Source organism: Phoca vitulina, unplaced genomic scaffold (assembly GCF_004348235.1).
Source record: "Phoca vitulina isolate PV1807 unplaced genomic scaffold, GSC_HSeal_1.0 scaffold35, whole genome shotgun sequence".
NCBI lineage: Eukaryota > Metazoa > Chordata > Mammalia > Carnivora > Phocidae > Phoca > Phoca vitulina.
Genome location: NW_022589738.1, coordinates 18,841,220 through 18,857,342, shown reverse-complemented (window position 1 = coordinate 18,857,342; position 16,123 = coordinate 18,841,220).

Here is a 16,123-nt window from a genome sequence, read left to right as displayed (position 1 = left end):
TGTTGAACATCTGCTTTCCTTCTGGGAGTCTGGAATTCTGGTGAGTGCTAGACAGAAGGTACCTCTATGACCGACCCCCCAATAAATGCCCTGGGAACTGAGTTTCTCACGAGCTTCCCTGATAGATAGCATTTCACATGTGTTGTCACAACTCTTTGCTGGAGGACTTAGGTACATCCTGTGTGACTCCACTAGGACAGGACTCTTAGAAGCTTGTTCCTGGTTTTCTCTGGACGTCACCCCGTGTGTCTTGCCTTTCCCCTTTGCCGATTTTGCTCTACAGTCTCTCAGTATAATAAATCATAGCCATGAGTCTGACTCTATGCTGAGTTTCTAGTGAATCATCAAGCCTGGGAATGGTCTTGGGGACCCCCGACACGGAAGTGTTCCCTCCTCTTTGGTATTCTAGAAAAGACTGTGTAAATTTGGTGTTAGTTCCTTAAATATTTGGTAGAATTCTCCAATGAAACCATGTGGATCTGGAGCTTTCTTTTCTCAAGACCGTTTAAATTACTACTCTAGGGACACCTAGGTGGCTCAGTCGGTTGAGCGTCTGCCTTTGGTTCAGGTCATGATCCCGGGGTCCTGGGATTGAGCCCCACATCAGGCTCCCTGCTCATTGGGGAGCCTGCTTCTCCCTCTCCCTCTGCCTGCCGCTCCCCCTGCTTGTGCTCTCCCTCTCTCTCCCACTCTGACAAATACATAACATCTTTTTAAAAATTACTAATCTAATTTCTTTAATAGTTATTGGACTATTCAGATTCTACTTTCCGTATTGGTTGAATTTTGTAGTTTGTGGTTTTCAAGGAATTGGTCCATTTTATCTAAGTTGTCACATTTAAATGCCTAGGGTTTCTCATAGTCTTCCTTTTTTAAAAACACAGCCATCATCTCACATATTTACTCCTTTCGTTGGTAAGAACATTTAAGTTCTACTCTCAGCAAATTTTAATTATAAAATACAGTGTTATCAACTATAGTCACTATGGTATACGTTAGATACTCAGACCTTATTCATCTTATAGCTGAATGTTCATACCTTTTTTTTTTTTTTTTTTTTTTTTTAATTTTTTTATTGTTGAATGTTCATACCTTTTTACCAACCCCTAGTTCCCCCACCCCCAGCCTCTGGTAATCACTATTCTACTCTGATTCTATGACTTTGACTTTTTTTAAAAAAAAGATTTTATTTATTTATTTGAGAGAGAGAGAGAGCATGCAAGAAAGAGCATGAGCGGAGCTAGGGGGTGGCCACAGAGGGAGGGGGAGAAGCAGACTCCCCCTTGAGCAGGGAGCCCAAAGCCGAGCTCCATCCCAGGACCCTGAGATCATGACTCGAGCTGAAGGCAGATGCTTAACTGACTGAGCCACCCAGGCGCCCCTATGATTTTGACTTTTTATTTTTTATTTTAAAAAAATCTTTAAGATTCCACGTATAAGTGATACCATGCAGTATTTGTCTTTCTCTGTCTGGCTTATTTCACTTAGCATAGTACCCTCCAGGTTCATCTATGTTATCACAAATGACAGGATTTTCTTCTTCTGTAAGGCTGAATGATATTCCATTTTGTGTGTGTGTATATATATACATATTTACTTTATATATATATATATATATATATATATATATATATTTACTTACTTGATCCATTTACTTAGCCCATTCATGCGTTGACAGGCAATTAAGTTGTTTCCGTACTTGGCTATTGCTATTGTGAATAAGGCTGCAATGAGCATGGGAGTACAAATATCTCTTTGAGGTAATGGTTTTATTTCATTGGCTATATACCCAGAAGTGGGATTGCTGGATCATACAGTAGTTCTTTCTGGGGATGGAGAGGGGTTGGTGTCTAAGAAATTTAATAATTTGCAAGTTTCTTTTCCAAATAGTGACAGACTTTATGAACGTTCTGTTCATGGATTGACTATATATTTGCTGTGGACAGACATTCACATAGCATCTTTCTTCCAAAGAATGTGGGTACTGTGTTAAGGACTTTATTTTCCTTTCCATGGCTACAGGGTCTATAGTAAGATTTCCCTGCTTCATTTGTGATATTAGTGATTTGTGTCTTTTCTCTTGCTATAGGTTTATTAATTTGATTGATCTTTTCAGAGAAACAGCTTGTTGTTTAATTGATTTTCTCTATTCTTTTCCTATCTTCAATTTAATTGATTTCTGCTCTTGTCTTCATTATTATTTTTTAAAGAATTTCTTTTTTTAAAAAAAAGATTTTATTTATTTATTTGAGAAAGAGAGAGAACAGAGGGAGAGGGAGAAGGAGAAGCTGACTTCCTGCTGAGCAGAGAGCCCAACGCTGGGCTGGACCCCAGGACCCCAGGATCATGACCTGAGTGGAAGGCAGACGCTTAACCGACTGAGCCGCCTAGGTGCCCCTCTTATCTTATTATTTTTCTCCTTCTGCTTATCATTTTATTTTGCTCTTCTTTTTCTCATGTCTTGAGGTAGGAGCTTATGTGATTGATTTGAGACCTTTCTTCTTTTCTAATGTAAGCGAGCATTTAGTGTTCTAAATTCCCATGTCAGCACTGCTTTAGCTACATTCCACAAATTTTGATATGTTATATTTTCATTTTTGTTCAGTTCATTGTATTTTTAAAAATTTCACTTGAGAGTCCCTTTTTGACCTATAGGTGAGTGAGAAATGAATTGTTTAGCTTCCACATGTTTGGAGATTTTCCTGTTGACTTTGTTATTAATTTCTAGTTTGATTCCACTATGGTCAGAGAACATACTCTGTATGATTTCAATTCTTTTACATTTGTTGAAGTTTGTTTTATGACCCAGAATATGAGCTATCTTTCTTGGTGGATGTTCCATGGGTATTTGAAAAGAATGTGAATTATGCTGTTTTCGGATGGAGTGTCCTATAAATTAGATCCTGTTGCTTTATGGTTTTGAGTTGTATAGTCTTGCTGATTTTATGTTTAGTAGTTATACTGCTAAGAGGGAGTATTGAAGTTTTTTACTGTAACTGTGGATTTGTCTGTTTCTCCTTTCACTTCTAGCAGATTTTGAAGCTCTGTCTGGTGCATACACATTTTGGATTGCTGTGTCTTCTTGGTGGGTTGACCCTTTCATCATTATGCAGTATCCCTCTTTGTCCCTCGTAATTTTGTTTGCTCCGAAGTCTACTTTATTTGATATTAATATAAGCATTCCTTTTACAAATTAACAGTTGAGTAGTATGTCTTTTTCCATCCTTTTACTTTCTACCTACCTATGTTATATTTGAAGTGACTTTCTAGTAGACAGCATAGAGTTGGGTTGTTTTTCTTTTTTAATTTTTTTAAAAGATTTTATTTATTTATTTGACAGAGAGAGCGAGAGAGCACAAGCAGGGGGAGTGGCAGAGGGAGAGGGAGAAGCAGGCTCCCTGCTGAGCAGGGAACCCGATGAGGGACTCCATCCCAGGACCCCAAGATCATGACCTGAGTCGAAGGCAGCCGCTTAACCCACTGAGCCACCCAGGTGCCCCTAGTTGGGTTGTTTTTTAAAACCATTCTGTGACTCTCTGTATTTTAACGCATGTATTTAGACTGTTCACCTTTAACATGGTGACTGCTATTTTACGGCTAAAGTCTAACGTTTTATTATTCCCTGTATTTCTCATTCTTCTGTTTTCCTTTCTTGCCTTTATAGTGGGTTACTTGAATATTTTTTAGAATTCCATTTTGACTTATATAGTGTTTTTAAGTATATCACTTTATATAGTTTTCTTAATGCTTGCTCTAGGTATTAAAATACACATATATAGGGGGCCTGGGTGGCTCAGTCCATTGAGTATCTGCCTTTGGCTCAGGTCATGATCTCAGGGTCCTGGGATAGAGCCCCGCATTGGGCTCCCTGCTCAGTGGGAAGTCTGCTTCTCCTTCTGACCCTCCCCCATCTTGTGTTCTCTCTCTCACTCACATAAATAAATAAAATCTTTTTTAATAAAGAGTCAGACAGGGGCGCCTGGGTGGCTCAGTTGTTAAGCGTCTGCCTTCGGCTCAGGTCATGATCCCAGGGTCCTGGGATCGAGCTCTGTATTGGGCTCCCTGCCCAGCGGGGAGCCTGCTTCTCCTTCTCCCTCTGCTGCTCCCACTGCTTGTGCTCTCTCTCTCTCTGTCAAATAGATAAATAAAAATCTTTAAAAAAATAAAATTTAAAAAATAATAAAATATGCATATGTAACTTATCACAGTCTACTGGGTGGAGAAAACTTATTTTCATTTAGGTCCCTTTACTCTCCTACTTTTAAAATATAATTTTCTTGCCTATTTCTTCTATATACATTGAACCCCAGATCAGATGGTGTTACAATTTTTGCTTTAACAATCCATCATGATTGAAAAAATTCATGACGAAAAGAACAATCTACTTTATCCTTATTTATACACATTTCATTGTTTTCCTTCTTTTCTGAAGTTTTAAGCCTCCTGTTATCATTTCCATTCTGTTTGGAGAACTTCCTTTAGCCATTCATTAGTGGTAGATCTGCTAGTGAAATTTAGTAAGTTTTATGTCATCTGAGAATGTCTTTATTTCCCTTTCATTCCTGAAGGATATTTTTTAAAAAAATTTTTTATTGTTATGTTAATCACCATATATTACATCATTAGTTTTTGATGTAGTGTTCCATGATTCATTGTTTGTGCATAACACCCAGTGCTCCATGCAGAACGTGCCCTCTTTAATACCCACCTGAAGGATATTTTTTAAAAAGATTTTATTTATTTATTTGACAGAGAGAGACACAGCAAGAGAGGGAACACAAGCAGGGGGAGTGGGAGAGGGAGAAGCAGGCTTCCCACCAAGCAGGGAGCCCGATGCGGGGCTCGATCCCAGGACCCTGGAATCATGACCCAAGCCAAAGGCACACCCTTAATGACTGAGCCACCCAGGCGCCCCACCTGAAGGATATTTTTGCTGAACATGGAATTCAGAGTTGGCAATTCTTTTATTTCATCATTTGAAAATGTACCTTTTGATTTCAGATGAGAAATTTGCTATCAACTGAGTCAGCGTTCCTCTATAGGTAATAATTTTTTTCTCTCTAGCTGCTTCCGAGAATTTTTCTTTATCTTTAGTTTACATAAGTTATTTATGATGTGTCTCGGTATTGTATTTTTGGGTTTTCCTGTTTGGGTTTCACTGAGCTTCTTAAATCTGTAGGTTTATGTCTGCCAAATTTGGGACATTTTTCAGCCAATTATTTCTTTGGTTTTTTTTTTTTTTTTACATTATTACTTTTGTTTATTGATCTATTCAATATTGTGTGTTTTTTTAAATTTTAGTTCCAGTATAGTTAACATACAGTGTCATATTAGTTTCAGGTGTACAATAGAGTGATTCAACACTTCCATACAACACCCAGTGCTCATCAGGACAAGTGCCCTCCTTAATCCCCATCCCCTATTTCACCCATCCCCCCACCCACCTCCCCTCTGGGAATCATCAGTTTGTTTTCTGTAGTTAAGAGCCATTATTTCTTTGAATTCATTTTCAGTCCCACTCTCTCTTCTCCTTCAGGGACTTCAATGATATGAGTATTTACTTTTGTTATTGTCCAACTGGCTTCTGAGACTCTGGGATATTTTTCCCTCATTTATTCTCTCTCTTTTGTTCAGATTGGAGAAATTCTATTGTTCTGTCCTCAAGGTCACTGATTCCATCCTGTCATCTTCATGCTACTATTAGCCCATCCAGTCTGTTTTAAATTCTGATTATTTCTCACTTCTGTAATTTCCATTTGGTTGTTTTTCGTAATCCCTGTTTCTTTGCTGTAATTTTATATTTTTTCTCCATTTGTTTCAAGAGAATCTGTAATTGTTTATTGAAGCATGTTTATATATATATATATATTTAAGGATTTTATTTATTTATTTGACAGAGAGAGAGAGACAGCGAGAGAGGGAACACAAGCAGGGAGAGTGGGTGAGGGAGAAGCAGGCTTCCCGCTGAGCAGGGAGCCCAATGCGGGGCTCGATTCCAGGACCCCAGGATCATGACCTGAGCGGAAGGCAGACGCTTAACGACTGAGCCACCCAGGCGCCCATTAAGCATGTTTTTAAATGATGGTTGCTCTAAAGTCGTTGTAAAGTAATTCTAATATCTGATTTATCTCAGTGTTATGTCTTTGTTTTTAAAAAATTGTATTTATTTACTTGAGAGGGAGAGAGCGAGCAGGGGGGAGGGGCAGAGGGAGAGGGAGAGAATCCTCAAGCAGACTCCCCGCTGAGTGCAGAGCCTGACCCAGGGCTCAATCCCAGGACCCTGAGATCATGACCTGAGCAGAAACCAAGATTTGGACACCTATCCGGCTGCTCCCGCCCCCCTCCATTATGTCTGTTGTCTTTTCCCATTCAAGTTGTGATTATACTAGTTCTGGGTATGATGAGGGCTTTTCCATCGTCTCCCGGACATTTTGGATGTTAGGAGACTCTGGATCCTACTTCAGTCTTCTGTGTTAGCAGGCCGTTCCTCCAGGTGTAGCGCACGGGGCGTGGCCTACTTTTGTGGACTGTGGTTCCAATGGCAGTTTGGTTTGTAGGACCCTTGCCCTGCTATTCTGGTCTACGTTGTCCGTGCGCCACTTAAAGCCATTTTGAAAACTTAGGTGGTATTCCGCACTGTGGTTCTGTTCTCAGACTTTTGGGCACGTTGATTTAGTTTTACCTTTGGGTCCCGCAGGTGTCTTTCCTTACTTCCCGTGCAGATTTAAAAAATCCCTTTCTCCAGCTCCCTCCTCCCTGAGATCCTTCCTTCGCGTTCTAACTGGAAGCCTGAGGGGCACCAGCTGCCACTGGCAGACCAGGGTGAAAGTCCAGATTCCTCACTCTGTCTCGGCTGACACGGCAACACCCTGTAGGGGACGCATCTCTCTGGATCCTCCCGCGGATGCCAGGTGGGAGGGAAAGCGGCAGATGTCCACACTCCCCCACAATCTCTCGTCGGACACCACTAGAGGGAGAGGAAAGTGCCTTCCCCGCCACCTGCCACGTGGTGAGGGTCAGGAGATCACCAGATGGGGGATTGGGAGATGCCGGGCCTGCAGGGGCTGGAAGTGCTCACCCTGGTTACCTGCTGCTGGGGGCGGGGCACGGTTGCGTGGACCCTTTGCTGGGCACCCGCTGCTGCTGTTGGCGGGGGCAGAGCATGGGGCTGCCTGGGGCGGTGGGGGCTCCAGCTTGCTCTGGATGGGTGCCAGGGGCGGGGGAGGAAAGTGCTTCCCCAGGCTGCCTGGTGCTGCCGACACTCCCACTGTCTTGGCCGGTGTTCCCAGAGGGAGAGGACGGCATCCCCCCCTAGCCTCCTGAGGCTATTGGATGGGGAACCGAAGTGTCTAGTCCCTCTTCAGTCTCTGCTGACACCCTGGCTGGATTAGGGTACGTGCTGTCAAAGGTTTCTCTCCTACTGCACTGGGATTCTCTCCTTTCCTGGTCTTTGGCCAGAAAGGAAAAGTTTTTCTTTGGTTTTGTTGGTCTTTGTTTGTTTTTGTCTGCTCTGGAGAGTCTAGGTTGCAGGCTTCTCCAGAACCCAGGCTGGGATTTTGAAAAAACAGGGAGCACACCACTGGGTTCCCTCAAGTCCTGTGGTCTCCAGCTGGCCCACATTCCTCTTGCCACCACCAGAGTCTCTTTATTACGGGCTTTAGTATTATTTACAGGGATTCTAGTTAGCTGTACTTAGCAGGGAGGAGCAAGGAGAAACGAGTCTATGCCCTCTTGTCTGGAACTTGAAGTCACCTCCTATTTTAAAAGAAATTAATGAAATGATTAACAAAGGGTTTGTTTCCGTTGGAAAACAGAATTTGCCTTTGGTGACTTCAGTTTGCACTTTTTTTTTTTTTTTTTTAAAGTCATCACTACGCCCATTGTGGGGTTCGAACTCACCACCCGGAGCTCAAGAGTGGCAAGCTCTGCTGACTAAGCCAGCTGGGCGCCCCCAGTTTGTACTTGAAAGCCACAACTATTTTTCTTCTTTTTTTAATTTGTAAAATGGAACTGATGATGGGCTTCAGGGGAGTGAGACTTTCAGGAAGGCATAGGGGGCTGTGTATCTTTGTTGACCCCACCCATTGATGAGACTGGATCTTGCAGACACTTTGATGGCGTAACTTGCCAGAAATAGGCTCAGAAGACCAAAGTGAAAGGGCCAAAGAAAAAGAAGTAAATGATCACTCTTGGCAAGACCTCTCTTCCTTTTCTCCTCCTTCTCTCCTCTCTCCAATCTCTCTTACCCATCACACCAAATTTTACACGATCAAAATCAATAATGGGCCCCATTTTCCTTAGGTAAGTAAAATAGCTACTTTCCATCCAAGTTCATCTGCCTATACATGTAATATATGTGTAAATCCAGAGACAAATGGTCTGGAAGAATACAGACCAAACTGATCATTGTAGCTACCCATGAGTAGTAGGGATCAAAGTGGATTTTAGATTTATTTCCATTTTTTAGGGAAAATAAAATGGTATTATTTGTATAATTAACAATAATAAAACAAAACAACCTGTGCATCTGCCAACCTGCAGATCAGACATGAGAAGATCTGAGATGGAGAAGAATTTAAGAATGCTCCCTTTTTCCTGAGTCAAAAGCTATTTCAAACTTGTGAAATCTGGTGGCATCTAACATTTGTTCTGAACTTCACCACTATGACTCACAGGAACATGTTCAGATGAAATTTGGAAAAATGCTGATTTTTCAAACAAAAAAGCAATTGTAAATACCTGGCAAGTTTCTCTGCACTCATGGTTGAAATGATTACTTGTAAAAATGGTCTTTATATGCACATAAGTAAATACAAAGGAAACTACAGTGAGAGAGTGTATGTAGCCAGTGTGACAAGTTCATGAGCACTGGTAACCTCACTTGATTCTTTGCTACATATTGATCATCCAACATAATGCTGTCAAATTGAGACTATATTCATGGAAAGAGGCAGAAAATCAGTATTTATAGGGCATCTGCTGTGTTCCAAGTGTTTAACATATTTCCTCATCTAATCCTCCCCCAAACCCTCAAGATAACCTCAAATAACCCCCATTATTTCCATTTTACAGGTAAGCAAACTGAGGCTCAGAAAGAAAATAACTTGCCCCACATCATTAGTAGATGGTAGGTACACTTCAAGACAAAATGCTTTCTACCCTTGTATAGGTTTGAGTATTTAAAGCATCCACCATTTTTAATGGTTATTTATTTAGGTTTTATTATTTTTTAAAGGATTTATTTTTGGGGGGGGAGAGGCAGGGGGAAGCGAGAGAATCCTGAGGCAGACTCCCTGCTGAGTGGGGAGCCTGATGTGGGAGTGGGGCTCAATCCCAGGACCCCCAGATCATGACCTGACCGGAAATCAAGAATCCGATGCTTAACCAACTGAGCCACCCAGGTGCCCCTGTTTATTTAGGTTTTTAAAAAATGTATCCTTAAGTCAGTTTTGGTAATATTTTTCTACAAGTGTAATGGCAGCCACCATTTTTATCCCAAGGGAGAGTGGAAATAGCCAGCTAACCTAGCCCAGTACTCATTAAACATTTGTGGCATGAGGAAATGATTTACAAATGAAGAAATACACACGGGTTCCTTGAAATACTTCCTTTCTTTTTTATGTGTTTCCCTTGAACTAGAGAACTAATTTTCCTACCAATAAACTGAAAACAGTTTCGTGGAATCAGGCAACAGCAGACACCCAAAGGATGAATTGTAATCAATGAAGCTTCCTTTTACCAGATGGTTAATGACCTTCATAGACCAAATATGTATTAATGCCAATGCCACAGATTGATGATATTGACTCTCTCTCTTCTTGGAAGCCTGTCTGGGTTTGTGATTTATTTTCACGAAGAATAAAGTGTTCACTGATGGAAACTGAAAACAAAATGAAACACCAACCATCACTGTAATGGTCAGTTTTATATGTCAATATGGCTAGGCTGTAGGCCCCAGTTTTTCAATCAAATACTAATCTAAGTTTGGGGGTATTTTGTAGATGTGATTCACGTCTATAATCAGTTGACTTTAAGTAAGGAAGATTATCCTAGATAATCTGGGTGGGCTGGACTCAATCAGTTGAAGGCCTTTAAGAGCAGAATTGAGCTTCCCTGAAGAAGAAATTCCACCTGTGGATGGCAGGATCAACCTATGCCTGAGTTCCATCCTGCCCTTCTTGATGCCCTGCCCTACAGATTTAGCATTTTGGACTTGACCTAGCCAGCCCCCACAATCACCTAAGCCAATTCATTGCAATAAAATTCTTAAATTAGGGGCACCTGGGTAGCTCAGTCGGTTGCACGTCTGACTCTTGGTTGGGCTCAGGTCATGATCTCAGGGTCCTGGGGTTGGGGCCTGCATCGGGGTCCCCACTCAGTGGGGAGTCTGATTGTCTCCCTCTCCCTCTGTGCTTCCCCCCACTCACTCTCTCTCTAAAATAAATAAATAAATCTTTAAAAACTCTTAATATATGTATCCTAATGATTCTGTTTCTCTGGTGGAATTCTGGATGGTATACTCCCTGTTTTCACTTTTATGTATAAAACCAGAATCTATATGCACTTAAGAAAAACATTAATTTTCCCTGAACTTTGTATTCTCACTTTAGATTGGATTTCCTAAGTCAGAAATTTCGGAAGGGATTAAGGAAGTGTCTGATTCCAGAGAATACTCAACGTTAGAGACTAAACATCATTTTCCATATTGAAAGTAAACTGCACCATGTGTGGCTTAGGAGTAATTCCTCTTGGGAACCATCATCTAAATGAGTTCTCAGAGTCCGTATTCAGCTTTCTGAAGATAGAAGCACCACGACTTTATGGGACAGAAGCCCATGAAAACTGTCGCAGCCATTCTATGCTCCATCCAAGTCCATCCATAAATCTTACATGTCTGATGGGATACGTGAACCAGTTGTTCACAACAGCAATAATTTTGTTCCTAAAGTTCTTTTTTTTTTTTTTAAGATTTTATTTATTTGACAGAGACACAGCGAGAGAGGGAACACAAGCAGGGGGAGCGGGAGAGGGAGAAGCAGGCTTCCCACGGAGCAGGGAGCCCGATGCGGGGTTCGATCCCAGGACTCTGGGACCATGACCTGAGCCGAAGGCAGACGCTTAATGACTGAGCCACCCAGGCGCCCCTGTTCCTAAAGTTCTTTAGAAATTTCTTGGGAATTTACTTTCTGGGAGACCTTACCCAAATTATTTCATCCCATTCTTTATATCTCTGAAAGAACCTTTGGGTTACTTTTGGATATGTTCTGTTTTTGTTTTAAAAAAGGTTTTATTTATTTGTCAGAGAGAGAGAGCAAGTGCACAAGCAGGGGGAGCAGCAGGCAGAGGGAGAAGCAGGCTCCCCACTGAGCAGAGAGCCCGATGTGGGACTCTATCCCAGGACCCTGGGATCATGACCTGAGCCGAAGGTAGATGCTTAACCGACTGAGCCACCCAGGCATCCCACTTTTGGATATGTTCTTAAACTTTTCTCCTCCCATCTGTTCATGGTGTATTCTAACTAAACAGATGGTAAGCTTCATGTGGCAAACACTGGTAGTCGCTTACCCAATATCCATCCTTTTCACCTTCACTGCCAGAACCTCCATTTCTCAAGGAGGTGATGTACCCAGGAAGAATACTCACCTCCGCAGCCTCTCTAGAAGGTAGGATGGCCATGTGATCCAGCTCTGGCAAATGAGACAGTAAGTAGATGTCTACTGAGTAAGGCTTCTGGGAAAGTGTTTTCCTGACAAAAAGGACAGACTTAGCTGGCCTTTTGCCATTCACCTTCTCCATTCTTTCTACCTAGAATGCAGTCACAAGACTTAGAGGTATTGATGATGAGAGCCATCTTACCAGTGCAAAGAAAAAGCTAGAGGTTTAGGATGGCAGAGCAGGGAGAGCCTGGGGTCTTACAGGCATCATGGAGTAGCTGGGCTGACTCGATGCTTACTGCAAGACTGTGTTACATGGGACCCGGCATGTTCTTCTTCTTCTTCTTTTGGTACCCTACTAACAGTTCCCTCCATCTTCCTACCCCATCCTACAGTGCTCAGCTCACAGGTTCGATACTCATAGCTATTCAAAAGAAGTTCCTGGTTAAGTGGCATCTATAAGAGGAGTAGAGCCCCCTCAATCATGTTCATATTTGTATTCATCCAAACAGTACTTATTTGTCTCAAGTGGCCAACAGCGGGGCAGGTACAGAAGTCTTGGTGTCTGTCCACAGTGAGTTTGGTGTCATTTTGGAAAAACAAGACATGAGAAAAGTAATACTCGAAGGTTTTGTATGACTAAGGAGAAGAACTAACACTGAGGCTCGTCCTTTTACTTAATTTCACCGAATACTCAAAATAACGGCAAAGCAGTCATAATTCTCATTTTACAGATGAGAAAACTAAAAACAACATAGCCTGTGGAGATCTACACGGGGAATATGTAGCAGAATGTATACCAAACCCAGGTATAATGATGCTCAAATCTACACTGCTGTTCTTCGCCACTCTGACACGACCAGTTCAAACGATCAGGGGTTGGTGGCTTACCAGAGCATACAGAACTCAGGCCAGTCCCAAAGGAAGGACAAAACTTGAAGATTTGGGGTAAGGGAGTGGGAAAAGGGGGATAGTGATCAAGGGATTCCAGGCAGGGGGAGGAACATAAGCAAAGACCAGTTTCCATTGATCATGTCGTATTTGACAAGAGATCAAATGGCTAAAGTGGAGGATTGAGTTCTTCAAACAGGTAAGTATCTGTTGGCTTATCTCAACATCCTGTGATAATCATTGTGGGATATACCGAGGTTAATTTTATGAAAGTACCTGGCATGTAAGTTTCTGCTCAGTTTTTGATGTTGTTTTTGTTCTCTAAGAAAGTGGTCCCAGACTTAAAAACAGAGGTACACATTATTTGGATTACTCAAAAAGTAAACAATCTAGTTTGGGAGAAAATGAAATGATTTAAGAGTTCCAAAACAGGAAGTGTCACAAGATGATACGAAATTATTGATAACAAAACCACCCCCAAGGGCTATGCTCTTAACTTCTAAGCTCTTTTCCCCTGCTGTGTATGGGACGCACGGCAAGAAGTAAGCAGAGATCTTCAGTACGTGCTCCAACGAGGAGGCTGATGGAATAACCATGGGGCCAACAGCACACATTAGGTTGACGAGGATGGGCATGAAAAGGAGAGGATGGAGAAAAGAAATATTTCAACAACCAGGCTAGTTAAGAACAGATCTGTTGTAGTAGTAGCTCTCTCTTGGGGTTGCTAAGATCAAATGAGATTTTTTCTTTTTTAAAGATTTTATTTATTTATTTGACAGAGAGAGACACAGCGAGAGAGGGAACACAAGCGGGGGGAGTGGGAGAGGGAGAAGCAGGCTTCCCGCTGAGCAGGGAGCCCGATGCGGGGCTCGATCCCAGGACCCCGGGATCATGACCTGAGCCGAAGGCAGACGCTTAACGACTGAGCCACCCAGGCGCCCTTCAAATGAGATTTTATATGTAAAGTGCTTAACACAGAGCCTGACATATATAATAAGTAGCTGCTCTGTCTAGCAGCATTTAAAAACCCAAACCCAACCACACTTAAAAGATTTCTGCCTCTTCAAATAAGGTGGGAGGTACCTCTTCACATGTATTTGAGGTGGGGGCGGGGAGAGGATGCAACATTTTCCCATAAAAATGCACTCATTTAAAACTTAAGAGGGTAACTCTCATGTTGTGTCCTTTTTCACAATTTAAAAAAACCCACTCATAGGAATGAGTCTTATAAGGGTGAAGGAAGGGCACTGTAACATTCTGAGCATCTATTTACTATGTGTCCCATGGTTTACATTTTTCCTTATACAGTTGACCCCTGAACAGCGTAGGGATTACGGATGCTGACCCCCACCTAGTGTAACTTTTGACTCCCCCAAAACTTGACTACTAATAGCTTTACTGTTGACCAGAAGCCTTACCAATAACACAAACAGTGGATTAACACGTATTTTATATGTTCTGTGTATTATATACTATATTCTTACAATAGAGTAAGCTAGAGAAAAAAATTAAGAGAAAATACATTTACAGTACTATACTGTATTTATCCAAAAAAATCTGCAGAGAAGTGGACCTGCACAATTCAAACCCACATTGTTTAAGGGTCAACTGCACTTACTGCTGTTATAACCATCATCAGGATAGTGCCTGTATGTAGTGCTGTCAGATTCAGTAAGTAGAATACCATATAGGCCTCAAATGCTGCCCCATGGCCACAGCCTTCGATCATTTAGTTTGCTTTACATGTTAGCACCAAAAGATTTATAATACAATACACTTGAACAAAGATGTATAAAGAAGATCAGCATTTTTTTTATTTCAAGCTGAGCCCTGGTTCAAGTTAGAAACCTCTGACTTTTCAAACCTGAGCATCACATTTATGCACATTTTTCTCTTTTCTGTGTTATATTACCTTTAAAACAGTAATAGGAAGGGAGTGATCATATGCCACCTGAGTCTTGGTCTACACTGACTAAATGCAAAGAAATACTTTCTACATAAGAAATTACCATTAAGGGGCACCTGGGTGGCTCAGTCATTGGGCGGCTGCCTTCGGCTCAGGTCGTGATCCCAGAATCGTGGGATCGAGCCCCACATCGGGCTCCCTGCTGGGCGGGAGACCTGCTTCTCCCTCTCCCTCTGCTGCTCCCCCTGCTTGTGTTCCCTATCTCACTGTGTCTCTCTCTGTCAAATAAATAAATAAAATCTTTAAAAAAAAAAAGAAATTACCATTAAGTCTCATACGAAGACATCGATATATTTCTACTGAGGAAACAGAAAAGAAGAACCACTTAAAGTAAGTGACAGGTAGAGTGTGCCGTTTAGGGTTTTACTTTTCTTTCAAATTTCACATTTATAATGAAGCCTTTGTTCCAGGAAAGAAACAAGTCATCGCCAGCACCATATTCCCCCCTAGAATTTGGAGCCACACTGACCACTCCCCTGAACAGTCCTGCACGTGGCTTGTGGATGATGGCCAAGCTCATCCCTGAACACCAGAAGTGGGAAGATATCAAGAGATAAAGAAGGAGGGTAACAGATCGGAGAGACACTAAGTGACTAACTTTCCCCATAAACCCAAAGCGAGTAGCTGACTGCTTTTTTATTTTAACTCAGCCCCGGGCCTCAACAAGTGACCACAGTTGGCTTTATGCAACATGTTGCCCAATCGAATGAGACAAACTTGAATACAAAAACACGTCAGAAGAAAATTTCAGTCAGAAATTGCTGTGCTCTTATCTGTTTCCAGTGAATACCACTGATGCTCTCAAAGCTCCCCAAGAGCCCCAGTGGGCAGAGACCGTGGTTACTATTTCAACACAGACCAGTTGGGGGAAAATAAATCCTGTGGAATGTCTTTATTCCAAAGCCGGTCAAGGAGAGTAGAATGAAGCATTGCATTGTGTCATCCAATTAAAAACATTTATTCAATATAGGTCAGCTTATTGGACCCTAAGCTACTTTCTAGGATATACAAAGATTTCCAAGCCTTGATGCTAGCGCTTGAGGAACTACTGGTCGAGGGCAGAGCTTCTCAAACTTCAATGTGGCGTATGAATCCCCGGAACATCTTGTTAGAAGCTTAGTCAACAGATCTGGAGTGGGGCTGGAGGTTCTAACAAGCTCTAAGTGCTGCTGCTGCTGGTCCACAGATCACACTTTGAAGAGCAAGGGAAGCATGGAGAGAGAACTAGTATAAGGTGTTAGAAGTACCTGGACATCTATACAGAGTACCGTGTGAGCGCCGAGGAGGAAATGCACCTGAGAGTTAGAAAAGGCTGCATATAGAAGACGGGTGAGCCGAGTCTTGTTCTCCCGGTGATCCCAGGGGAAAGTCAGGGAGCCTACACTGTAGTTCAGTGATGAAACTCTCTGACCCTCGGTTTTTTCATCTGTAAGATGAGGGACTGAAAATGTCCAGACCCTTCAAAGTCCTAAAACCAGAGGACTCCACTGAGATAAGCTTTCAAATCGCTTAAGATATGATCTGTTTGGAAGTTAAGGTGAAATAGTATAAAAGATTTGACTTTTACTTATTTACTTTGCTAGGCAAAGAACTTTATTAACCTTGCTTCAAA